General features: G+C 45.6%; 1 protein-coding gene across 7 annotated transcripts in view; it reads right to left on the bottom strand.

Annotated features, from left to right (window-relative positions):
- Positions 1-4,751, bottom strand: part of ZMYM2 (zinc finger MYM-type containing 2) — an 87,451-nt gene extending 82,700 nt beyond the window's left edge. For 6 of the 7 annotated variants that reach the window (XM_058844547.1, XM_058844546.1, XM_058844549.1 and 3 more), the window contains exon 1: positions 4,624-4,751. The gene's annotated coding sequence lies outside the window, so the exon portion shown is untranslated. The remainder of the gene's footprint in view (positions 1-4,623) is intronic. The other variant, XM_058844548.1, reaches the window with a different exon arrangement.
- Positions 4,752-12,538: the final 7,787 nt, after the last annotated feature.

Consider the following 12,538-nt stretch of genomic DNA (forward strand, 5'->3'; position numbering starts at 1 on the left):
TGAGGCTCCTTTTCTCCAGGCTAAACACCCCCAGCTCCCTCAGCTGCTCCTCACAGCACTTGTGCCCCAGACCCTTCCCCAGCTCCGCTGCCCTTCTCTGGACACGCTCCAGCCCCTCAATGTCTTTCTTGCACTGAGGGGCCCAGAACTGAGCACAGCATTTGAGGTGTGGCCTCAGCAGTGCCGAGTCCAGGGGGACGGTCACTGCCCTGCTCCTGCTGGCCACACCACTGCTGATCCAGGCCAGGATGCCATCGGCCTTCTTGGCCACCTGGGCATACATGGGATTGTATCCAACCAAGCCAACCACAGCAGCAAAGAATGCTGCTTAACCATCTGAGTAGGAGGTAAGGGATGGAGAATTACACGACAACAGAGACACAAAGCTTGTTCATGCATTAGAAACCACAGAAACACCTGAGAACAGTCACAGATGAATGGGCACTTCTCTCCCAAAATAGGTGGCAGGATGAATAGTCCCAATGAAGTGCATTTACACCAATACATACAGCATGGGTAACCAAAAAGGAGGAGCTGGAATCCAGTGTTCAGCTAGAAAACTGTGATATTAAATCAATATAGTGAAAGTCCCAACTGAGGAGGCTATAACATGCAGCTGCATTCCAGAAGTCTCACACTTCTTCCTTCTACCAAACATTTCTTTTAGAAGTCTAAAACACACTATCTGACAAACTTCCAAATCTTGGTCCAAAATGAAGAAACTAAGTTGAGTAAATCATTCATACACCAAGTTGGTATCTACTGGTATCTGTGCCAACAGCACACAGGGCAAGCTATAAATATGGAAGACAAACTAAGCTTCATCTGAACTCTTACGTGTGAGTAACCCAGTTAGCCACATCCAGCATTCAGCTGCTAAGATTAAATCACTGAAACAAAGTTGAAGAAGGAGAAAAGGAAACACTTTCAGCTGCAGAGTTAAACACAATTTCAGTGGACACAGAACTCCACTGCAACTTAGGGGGCTTTTAAGGCCCTCGTAAGGCAAATATAACCTCAACCTTCTCAGACAGGACACATGAGTAGTCTTTTGAACTCTTGTCAACTCAAATTTCAATTCCTTTCCACAAATTGGTTGCGTTCATTGTCAGTTGTGATGGAAAAAATAAATAGTTCTCCATGAACAGTGAATTTTCTGTTAATAACAATTCTTGATACAAGTTCTTAACTGAACTCCCTACACTGCTTTTGTTGCAGGGTGTATCAATTGAGTGCAAACTCAAACAATGTGACAGAACTTCAGTAATTCTGCACTTAAGTCCTCAAAACCAAATTGAAAACGTCTCAAACAACACAAGATGATTCATGATGCTGCAGGACCAAAGAAACACAAACCCAAGCCAAGCAACCCCAGCAAAAATCTGAAAGACACTGTACCAGCTTTGTACCACATCCATCTGTATACTTGAACAAGCTCTATAAAAGACAAAGAAACTTGCTTTTTACAGCCACTTTGACACTCTTGCTGATGCAAATCCCTCTTAGCATGTTGTTACAGGGTAAGCAACAGTAGAATGTAATAATGTATTTTAGGTCTAAGAGGATTAATAACAACAATATAAAGCAATTTTAGTATATAATAAAATTAATTTATTGCTCTAATTAAGACAGTCCTCTATTAAAACAAGTTACTTTGTTTAACCACCTAATACGGTGGCTGACGAGTTTGGTTCCTAGAGATGACCTTGCAGCACTAAGCATCAAATACATTCCCTCCCAGAACAGCATGGTCCTATCACATACCATAAGAAGGTTGTACCATCATCACAGCTGGAGGAGGACAGTGTGCCACCTACCCGGATGCTTTTGTGCAAGACATTTACTGAGCCTTAGTAAGTTTTACTGAATCTTAGCTATAGGCTGTTCTTGGCAGTATTCTCATCTTTTCGTAAGCAGCCACACAAAGCTGCAATAATTTTTGTCAAACCAGCTCCAGTACACAACAGTCCCCCTCCTTCCAAAGCATTATTTGCCTTGATTGCTCCTAGAAGTAACTTTTTTTGACATGAAGGATCATCAGAAAAAACAGAATGGCTGTTACACTGGAATGCATAACGAATCAGAAATAAAATTAGATGGTAGCCTTGCCTCCAAGATATGGTAAGAGTTAAAAAATTACTATTAAAAATTTTAAACTGCTGTAGCAAGTCAAGGGTTGGAACAGACCACTTTATTAATGATAACATGCCATGCAAACTCTTACAAGTCCTTGATGCGGTTTGTAATTTTAGATGCTCAGAATAAATCCAGATCTGATGTCCTCATTGTAAGCAGTGAGGTTTTGCAGCGAACCACTCATTCTTTGTATACGTAAGCCACCAAAAAGTGACAAAGAAAGTTGTGAGCTTTGCGAATCGGGAAAATCTACCATATAAAACGGCAAGGGGACAGAAATAAAGCTGAAAAAAAAAATTCAAGATACGAGTGGTGTGGAAGACTGCATCACCTGAATCCGTGGTGTACACCCAATCAAGGGACCCAGAACGCAAGAGAGGCGCTGCCTTTTTGTTTTGTTCTCGGGCTGCACGTTCCCAGCGGAGCCGCCGCGCTGCCCGCCGGCGCCTCTGGCGGCACAGCCCGCGCACCGCGCCCGGGCCCACCGCGGCAGCTGCCGAGCCTCGCCCCGTGCGCTCTCGCAGCCTCACTTGCTCCTTCGCTGCACTACTTGGCGATTTCGGAATCCCCCATGCAGCTGAAAAACAGCCCCAATACTAACAAGGGCAAAAACCAGAGTCAAGTTACATCCCAGTCCTACCCACGGGGATTGGCAAGCAGCTTCTCCTTAGCCAACCTAACACCCAACAGAGATCAAAATCTGTTCTGAAAATCCCACACACACAAAACACCGAAAATGCTCGCTATTGAGAACCTGTGGGTTTCCCGTGTCCTCCACCTTTTCGGGGAAGGGGCAAAGCGGATGGCTCAGAAGCCCGGCCAAGGAACCCAACAAAACCACCCAAACAAATCTGTGGGTGTAGAGAACCAGTCTGAATGCACAAAGAGACGACGAAGTGCGCTTCTCCATCGAAAACCCCTGGGTGACTTTAAATCTCCCATGTCTCTTCTTAGCTTCGAGATGATACGCGGGACACGCGATTCGAGCAATGGGAGGGGGGAAAAAGAAATTCAAGATGGCTGAAGGTGTCTGGTCACGAATTTTCATACACGCTCCAGAACTCTAGAGGGCACCCGAAATATGCCCTCCTCCTCCTCCTCCCTCCCGAGCCGGGTAACGTGAGCAGCGGCAGCAGCCCGTCGTCTGCCTGCCGGAGTTGGAACTGCAGGAGCGATGTCTGCAGCAGCAGCGCCCACCCCGAGGAGGAGCCGCCTCACAGCCATTACTGGGGCTTCGCCCCAGGGCAGCAGCTGCTGGACCCAGGAATTTCCCAACCCAGCCCTGGAGGGACCTCATTCCACCCCTGCCCGCGGAGAATACGGGGTGGAAGGAATAGTTCAAGCCCGCCGTAAGCAGGTCTAGCAAAGGCAGAAATAGATACACAAATAGCATTCACAATGGAGCTCCCTCTCCTTGTTGGTCGCTGCCAAGGCTGCACCAAACTGGGCTGGAGCCTAAGGGAAAGACACGGGGTTAACAGGAGGCAGCGAGGATCAGGCAGCGCCCCCAAGGAGTGTTTCCATCGCCTGGCCAGGGCAGGTACTGCCTGCATCACTCATCACTTCCCTTTAATCCCAATCTTTCAAAATAAATAAATAAATAAATAAACAAATTCACTGCCCTCCCCGGGGGCGGTGGGGTACTCCTCACGGCACACCCACGCCGTTTGTCCCCGCTGAAGGAAGGAGGGACAAGGAGCCCTCCCCGGGCGCCGCCGCAGCGGGGGCTCCTACCGCGAGTGTGGGGGACAGAGGCAGCGGTGGCACCCACGGCGGGGAGCAGCGGGTGTTACCTGCGAACTTGCCCTATCAGCCCTGAACCGGCGCCCGGGGGCCCGCGGGGCCCTCAGCGGCAGCGCCCCGGCGCCGGGCGAGCGCTCGCGGCCCCCGGCCGCTCGCTCGGCAGTTGCCCCTGGCCTCGGGTTTGCCCCCCTGCAGTCGGCCAGCAGCACTACCGCCTCCAGTCCGCCATTAGAGGGACCCAGCCGAACAATACGGGAGGGGAGCAGCGGCGGCGGCAGAAGCCGCGGAGCGCCGGGCAGGGGAGGGGAGAGAAGGGGAGGGACGCACCCGCGGGGGGGCGGCGAGGGCGGTGGATGGGGGAGGCACCGGGGCAGAACAACAGCCGAGGCCCCGGCGGGGAAGGGAGGGAGAGAGTTAAAATAGGAGGCGCTAGAGCAGACCCGGCCCTTCCCCCAAATGCCCCTGCCCCCCCCCCCCCCCTTCGGGGCTGCCCCCGAGCGCCCCCCATTTACCCCCACCGGCCCCATCCGCGGCGCAATGGTTATGCGCGGAACTGCCCCCGGTGCCGCCCGCACCCCCGCCGCCAGAGGTGGCGGCGCGGCAGCGGCACCGCGGGGTACTTCGCCCGGGTAGCTGGGAGGCACGGCGGCTGCTTTCCCATCCCCGCCCTGGGGGCAGCTGAGCACCGCCAGTCCCCCGCCAGCCCGCCCCGGTGAGGCGCAGCGCCCCGCGCCCCCGCCTTACCCGGCTCCCCTCCGCCTGCGGGCACGGACCCCCCCGCGGGGGACGCACGCACTCTGCGCTACTCCTCCGGCGCCTCAACTCTAACTCGGTCCAGTCCCGGGCGAAGCGCAGCTGCTGGCGAAGGGGAGGAGGAACCGGGCCAAGGGAGCTCGGGGAGATCCGCCTCCCTGCCCCGGCATTGGCTTTCCCAGAGGGCGGGCTCTGGCGCTGGGCTAGCCGAGTGGGTGCACCGCCCATCCATCAGAGCCGCCCGCAGCCGGTTGACCCTATAAACTGCCAATCTTCCTCCTGGCCATGCTTGGGGTTCTTCCCACTTTGATCCATCAGGTTTGAGGAACCCGGATCGCTGCCCACCGACCGGCTCGTTACCCATGCCCGAGGGTTGCTCTGGCGCTCCCCGCGCCGCTCTTTGACAGCGGCAACTTGTAGAAGTTCTCGGTGCCGCCGAGCCGGGTGCGCCCCGCCGGCCACGGGCAGGGTGCGTTGGCCGTCCTGGCCGTGCGCTCGGTCCCTGCGGACGCCACCGCTCCGGCCGTGGGGCGCGGGATCGCCTCTCCCGCTCCGCCGCTGAGCTATAGGGGCTGGCAGTGCTTCTCCAAGGGTTCCCACTCCGCTCCTTCCCTCCCCTCGCCAGGGCTATGAACCTGGGGCCATTCCCATGATGGACAGAACATAGCTAATGGAACCGTTCCCAGAGGGGAAAGGGAGAGTTCACGTCTCCTAGGGAGGGCGCCTGGCCCCGCAGCCTGCCCCGCCAAGCAGCGCCTCCTCAGCCGAGGACGCCTTGCTGCCCCCGCCCGCCGGGGGGAGGGCGCCATATCAGCCGCCGACATGGCTCCTGGAGGAGGAGGTGGTGGTGGTGGTGGAGTTGGTGGTGGCAGTGGTGGTGGCGTCCTCCATTTTGTCGGAAGCCGCCGCGGGGAGCCTGGTACCAATTCGAACCAACGTGAGGCGCAGCGGGGCGTCCATTTGAAGAGCCTCCGTCCGGCTTCCCCGCGGGAGAAGGAGCCGGGTGCCCTCGGCAATGCCACAGGGTGGGGATGAGCGCTTCAGCCAGGCGCCGGGAGCCAACTCTCCGCCCGCCCTTCGCCAAAATGGAGGATGCGCGCTTCCCTTGCGCGGCTCCTTCTCCCGCGCTGGCCATGGCACCAGCGCCCGCTCCTTCGAGGACCAGGGGCGCGCAGCCGCCCGTCTGGCGCACTGGTCCCGCTCTGCCCCGTTCACCCATCCTCCTCTGCCCAGAAGAGGGAGAGAGAGAGCGCAATAGCCGCCCTGCCTCTTCTAGCCGGGATCAGTCCGTGTCAACCACGCGGATCAGCGTCCCCCGGCGAGAGAGAGCCTCTTGTGAGCGCAAGGAGCTGCGTTTCAGCGGCTGGCGCCATTTCCACTCGGGGACTGGAGCCTCCCGCGGGATCAGCCTGAGGGACAGCCTTCCTCACGGGCTGCGCAGGGGTCATTGAAGGGATGTTTCCTCTCTCTACCTTTGATGTGTTTGGCTAGTAATTTTCATGTGTGGGAGAAACGAGAAATTTTCTATTATCCATTGTCATAACAATGCATCTAATTTCTTCCTGTTGATGACACCCGGGGACACAGGCTCCAGTCAACAACTCAAGCCAAAAGCTTATCCGGCACTGTTACTGTATGTTGTCAAGTGGAATTAATGTGGGTTTGGTTTTGTTGGTTTTTGGGGTTTTTTTTCAAGACATACTTCTCATCAGATGAAGCTTGGAAGGGCTACTTGGTGTGGAGGGACAGAGTTCCCTCAGGGCTGGCAGCATCTAGCTCATGCCTGCAAAAAAATATGTGAGCTGGTGGTAAAACAGCTCTAATGCAACCACGGCCAAGGAGGAAAGTGCCATGGAGATGCATCATCACCCATTTTGAAGGTCTCAAAGTTTCCCTAGAAATTGAAATACATTTGATCTGCAGTATCACACTATCAAACTAATTATGTAACCAGAAAACTGTTGAAATTTCAACATTAAATCTCATTCACTCCATCGAGTCAGCTGGCTCCTGACTGTCTTCATCATTAGCCTGGAATATCTTCTACCTTGGTAAAACTCAAAGCCATTTTAAGTTGTCCTCCATATTACATATTTGCCAACATTCCTAGTCATAATGTCTCAGGAAGATGAATTTTGTTTTACAACAGGGCTTATTCATAAGCATTTAAGTTCTCATGGAGTTCAGAAAGAAATTCAAGAAGACTTAAATATGGATGGTAGAAAACAACTGTGTTTCTAATTAAGAACACATTAAGAGAAGTCTATCACTCTTAGTAGTCATTAAAAAAGTACCTGGAGAATACTTTTCACCTTGCCACTGCCCTAGCAAGAGACATTACCTAACAGTGTTATCAGTGGACTGTTATGTAGCAATAGAACATTTTCATTAATGTTTTAGATTATGCAGCTCAAAATATAATGGTTTTGCTTGGACTTTCGGAACTGTATAAAATATGTTTATATATTATAATACAATATAATATATGTATTTGTAAGTTTATAACTCCAGAGAACTGTTGTCCCCCTATAGACATGTAACCTTAGTTTGAAATTTGTATGTTGAAATATAGTCAAAAATAATTAAATAGACCATGATTTTTGTCTTATTTTTTCAACTGACATCAGGGAAAAGGACAAAAAGTTCAGGCACCCATATAAATTCCTCTTCCTCTATAGAACCATGTATAATTCAGATTACTTTTAAGAATAATTCACATAGAGTAATTATTTTTATGGTTTGAAATAGCATTAGCTCAAACACTAAGCAGCAAAATCTATTCATGAGCACCAGAGAACTGAAGCATATGTATTTATAGGCTTCACACCACTACTTTCATGGACAGGCCTGATGTCAGTAACCTTACTAGAAAATGTCAGATGTATTGACTGGGAGTAGATAAATTCAACAAAACTGAGCCAACGGTTTGTTCATCAACTCACAAAAAGAGTGACATCCTTCTTTCTGTCATGGAGGAATATTTTCTCAAAAAGTAGTCAACTGTATTTGAACTGAGAAGGAGTAATCTGATAAATTTTGAAAAGTTTATGTTTGAGCAGAAATCTTAAAAGCACTTACCAAGCCAACCTTCAAGTGATGCATATTGTATTGTAAGAACAGGATGAACATAGTTTATAGCTACCTCCTGCTGTCAGCATTATTTATCTATGATAAAGAATAGTGGCATTTGTTCCAGGCTTAGAACAACTTTTCTTTTTCCTCCACTACCATTTCTTCCAGTATTTCTCTTTTCTGTCCTTAATCTCACTTCTTTATCTACTTATCCTCAGTCCCTCTTGGCCATGACAAAGAAGAAAGATGTGAACAAACTATAGGTTGATGGAACATGTGTTCTCATAGTAATGGCATAATGGATTTCTGGTCTGCTACTGTTTGCTCAACACAACTTCAAGAAATAGTAGTGGATAGAAAATAAATTAAAAGCACAAAATCAAAAGAAAAGAAAGCAGAATCTTAAAACACCTATGATCAGTAAGAACTTCATCATTTTGGTTTTATTATCTAATACTTCCTCTATTGATATTATGATTTTTGACTTTCATCAGGCGTAGCAGCTATTCTTTGTAATCTAAAGCTCTTAATGAAAATATACTTAGGAAAAAACTCCTTACTCTCCCTTACTGTGAGGGTGGTGAGGCTCTGGAACAGGTTGCCCAGGGAAGCTGTGGATACCCCATGCCTGGCCATGTTCAAGGCCAGGTTGCATGGGGCTTTGAGCAACCTGGTCTAGTGGAAGGTGTTCCTGAGCGTACTACAGAGGTCAGAACCAGATGTCTTCAAGGTCCCCTTCCAACCCAAACCAATCTATGATTCCATGATATCATACCTGTGTGTTTGTAATCTACGTAACAGAACCCATAGATTTTTTTTTTTTAATTGCAAAAAAATGCTTTGTACAGAACATTACCTGTGGTTTTCATTATGGTTGTTGAACTACATACACATTTTGTAATATTTATAAATAAATTACTATGTATCTATAAGTGGATTGCAATCAGCTGTTTAATTTGCAGTTTATTTACCCAAAAGTGATTTTTCTAAAGGTTAAATTAGGAGACAATATATCCCATCCTATAAGATTATCATTCATTGCCTAATATAATATGCTTTCAAATGACCTTTATGCCACATCCCTTATTTAAGTTTTGAAACAGTAAGTAACAACTTCTGATCTGAGCAACTTCCCCACAGAAGACATTCCAAAACTGAAAGGATCAGAATGTAATACCTACCAATTGCTCTTCTGAAATAATTTTAAGAGGGTTTACAAATATCAACATAATCTTTACTTGCAAAGTAATTTTTATTAATTTTTAAACATTTGAGGGTTTTACTTGGATAAATCTTCTGTCTTAATGAGAAATGGTATTACAAAACAGAAGATAGGGTCTTAAAACTGAAAGAGATTTCTTAGGTCACTGAGTCCACTATCCTGCTATTAGAGGAAACTGTGTCATATAATCCCTTGCAGAAACTTTTCAAGCCCCATCTTATGGTAGCCTGATATGTTTACCCCCCGCTTCTGTTGCAAATCTGTTCCAGAACTTCATTGTTTTGGTGGTTAGAAACCTCCTTCTAATTTTCAGATTAAGTTTATTCAAGAATCCATTTGTTTTTGTGCCAATATTCATCCTTCAGCTTAAATAGCTCTTCTCCCTCCCTGGTGTTTAGCCCTGATATATTTATAGACAGCCATCATATTCCCTCTCAGCCTTCCTTTTGCTAAACTAAATACAGATTTTTTAGTCTCTTCTTTCTCAACAGATCTTCAGTCCACTGGTCCTTCTTCTAGGCTTTATTTCTACTCATCTGAGTCTGAACTCATCTGTCTGAATGTGAATTCAAATTCCCATAATAATCCATTTTAGGTTAAATTACTACATTGTGCAGTAGATCAATATTTCCATATTTCCATAACATATTACAGTCTTGGGTCTGTAGTTGCCTTTTTGTGTAAGTACACTAGATAGCCACCATCTATTCTACTGGTACCTATCTTCTTTTCTACTACTCAGTTACTGGGAAAGTTCTCCATTAACAGCAAAATTTTTGTTAGCCTCCAAGTGCATGACCTTACATTTTGCATTATAGCAGTGTGGTTTGTTTCCATTAGTTCAATCATCAAGGTCATTCATTGTTTTTCCATACAGCATCCCACTGCAGCTTTGTTGATGGTGCCTAGTTTTGTGAAACCAGCCACTGCAATAAACTTATTTTTCTCTTCTTTGCCAAACAATAATATCAATCCCAAGACTAACTCCCAAATAAATCTACTAGAACACATTATTAATTCTGGTACTCTCCTGTTTGATACCACCTGCTGCCATTTCCTTCATTCTGCTCTGATAAATATCACCTTATTTCTGTGATTCTCAATGTGTAGCAAAACTCTTCTGCCACTCAGTCCCTCTTTCCCCAAAAGCACTCTACTTAATGATCCTTTTCATGAACTGTCTTAGCACCTGCCCTTTTAAGAAAGGACAAATAATTTTAATTTTTAACTTCTGAACTCTGCCATTCAGCTGACTTGATTAACTAGATCACAGTTTATTAAAATTTGCTTTATGAAATCAAGGGCTTTAGATATAGACCCACTTTATCTTCTTTCCATACAATTTACACAACATCAACGTTTAGGATCATTTTCTACTACCAGTTTTTCTATACTGTCCTGTCCTCAAACTGTAAGTCCAAGTCTAAAATAGCATGATTTCATGTTGGGTTTGTGACATCTTGCTGAGAAAAGCTGTCAGCTATGACACTCAGCTATTTTTGGGGCCCTGCCACCATTAATAACATTTGCTCTCCAACCTACTAAATCAATTAAATTAAAAAAAAAGGCGAATAGCTTTTTGCCACCTTAATGGGTTGAAGTGACTTAAGTGTCAGCCAGGTACCAAAGACTCCACAAAAAGAGCACAGAAGAGTGTGCAGCCTAAAGGAGGAGAGAATGACTCCATTTCAGCAGGAGGGAGCTGTTGCATGAACCTAGCTTCTCATCTTACCATAACCTATCTTTGGAGCAGCATCTGTGTATGTATTCCTATATATAAAGAAAATTCCCTATTCTTCTTAAATCCTATTTCTTTCTAGATTTTCACTTGTGGATCTCAAAAACTATTTGATCACAAGTATTAAAGATCAAGCACTGAATTTGGTTAGTTAAACCTTTTCTAGTTTCCTAAACAAGATCTTTTTACTTAAGAGGTTGAAGATCTCCTCCTGTGGGGTGTGTAAGAACAGTGCTGAATGAAAGAGCTTCTGTGTACCTTCACATTTGTTTCTTCCCATTAATTCTGGCTTATGATATTCCTTTTTTTATCCTGGTATTTCTCATACTGAATAACTTGAATAAGATCATGGTCCATGGTTTCACCACAGGCAAGTTGCTGTATGATAAAGCTGCTGCCAAAAGTAGTAGTCCTGTCCTCTTCTCAGTAACTAGCTATTAATTTATGTCACCTTTCTATGGTGACATGAGCATTCTTGCAGCTAAAAATTGGCCAATTTTCAGTTGGACCAACATGCTGATCTTTCTGCATGTGCAGTCAGATAAGTGATAGTGCCTGATAAAGGAATGTAGTAGGAAGCATAGGGAAGTAATGTGTATCCCAATTTTGAAACAGCAATATAAGTCTGCAGAAATTGAAGTGATGCTACATATATATAAAGGAATTAGTAGTTTTTGGCTGATGACCTGGCTTCCCTTTATCTCAGTAAGATTGACAATGTAGTTTTTAATTGGTTATTAGCATTGTTTAGAGCTGAGAGAAAAAAGCAAACTTGCAAAATATGAAATTACCAAGTGAATTTTATTTCATAATGCTTAAATTTGGTCAGTTTTTAAAACCTTCTTTAATATATTTCTTGTAATAAATGTAATTTAAAAATCATATTATTAAAATCATAATAAGATTCTCTTACTGCAAATCACTGTAATGATAGTTTGGCAATATTGTGATATGTACTTCATAGACAAAAACTGGAAAAAACAGTCATTTTTTTATTAACTTTTTCACTTTCAAAGAAAAGCCATTTTTCTTCAGTTTCATTTAGTGTCTGAGCCTGTTCTAGCAATGAACAAATTTGCTTTTTTAGGCAACACTTGTCCTTTCCTGTTGGATGAGGACTGTGCCATAGTCAACAGGACCATCAGGTTGGATTCATGCACTGCTCCTTTATATTCTAAAAGGCCATTTGGAAATATTAGTTGGGGTGGAACACAGTCAGGGCATTTACTAGAGAACATTTCCACGATGGCTTTGTTAAACTGTAAGGTGGATGGGTGAATATTCTAAACAGCAGACTCCCTTCCTTGCCAGGAGACTAAGAATATGTCCTGCACAGAGCCTTGCACATGGGAAGATTGCAGCTCTACTTCCCACAAAGAGAAGATTTTGTGATGACGCTCTCATAAGACTCCTGACTGACTTGACCATTTCTGCCTTTAAAAATACTACAGTCTTGGACTTGGGCTTGTGATGAGAAAACCAAAATTCTTTCTCTTTAAACATGTCATCATGGTGCAGCCTCTTTTTCACATACACAGTTTTTTCATCCTTGTTTGTAATAACAATGCTTTATCCTCAATTTCGGACCCCCCACTAGTACACTGTCACCCCCAGAGCTGAATCTGCTGTGATCTTTTTATTTTTGTGATCTTTCAAAGGTCCATAGTTTCCTTTTAACTTTCTCGTCTCTGAAGGTACCTTCCCTTCAATCCCTTGCTCTTACTCTAAAACTCTAATTTCTTTCACAAACTTTTCTTCATTTAGTTCTAAACCATTCTTGCTCATCATAATTGTGTTATACATGAAAATGTAATTGAAGCAATAAAAACTTTGCAAAGTGTATTGCCTACAGGTTAGGAAGTGCAACATTCCCT

The sequence above is a fragment of the Poecile atricapillus genome, chromosome 1 (genome assembly GCF_030490865.1).
Source record: "Poecile atricapillus isolate bPoeAtr1 chromosome 1, bPoeAtr1.hap1, whole genome shotgun sequence".
NCBI classification, from domain to species: Eukaryota; Metazoa; Chordata; class Aves; order Passeriformes; family Paridae; genus Poecile; species Poecile atricapillus.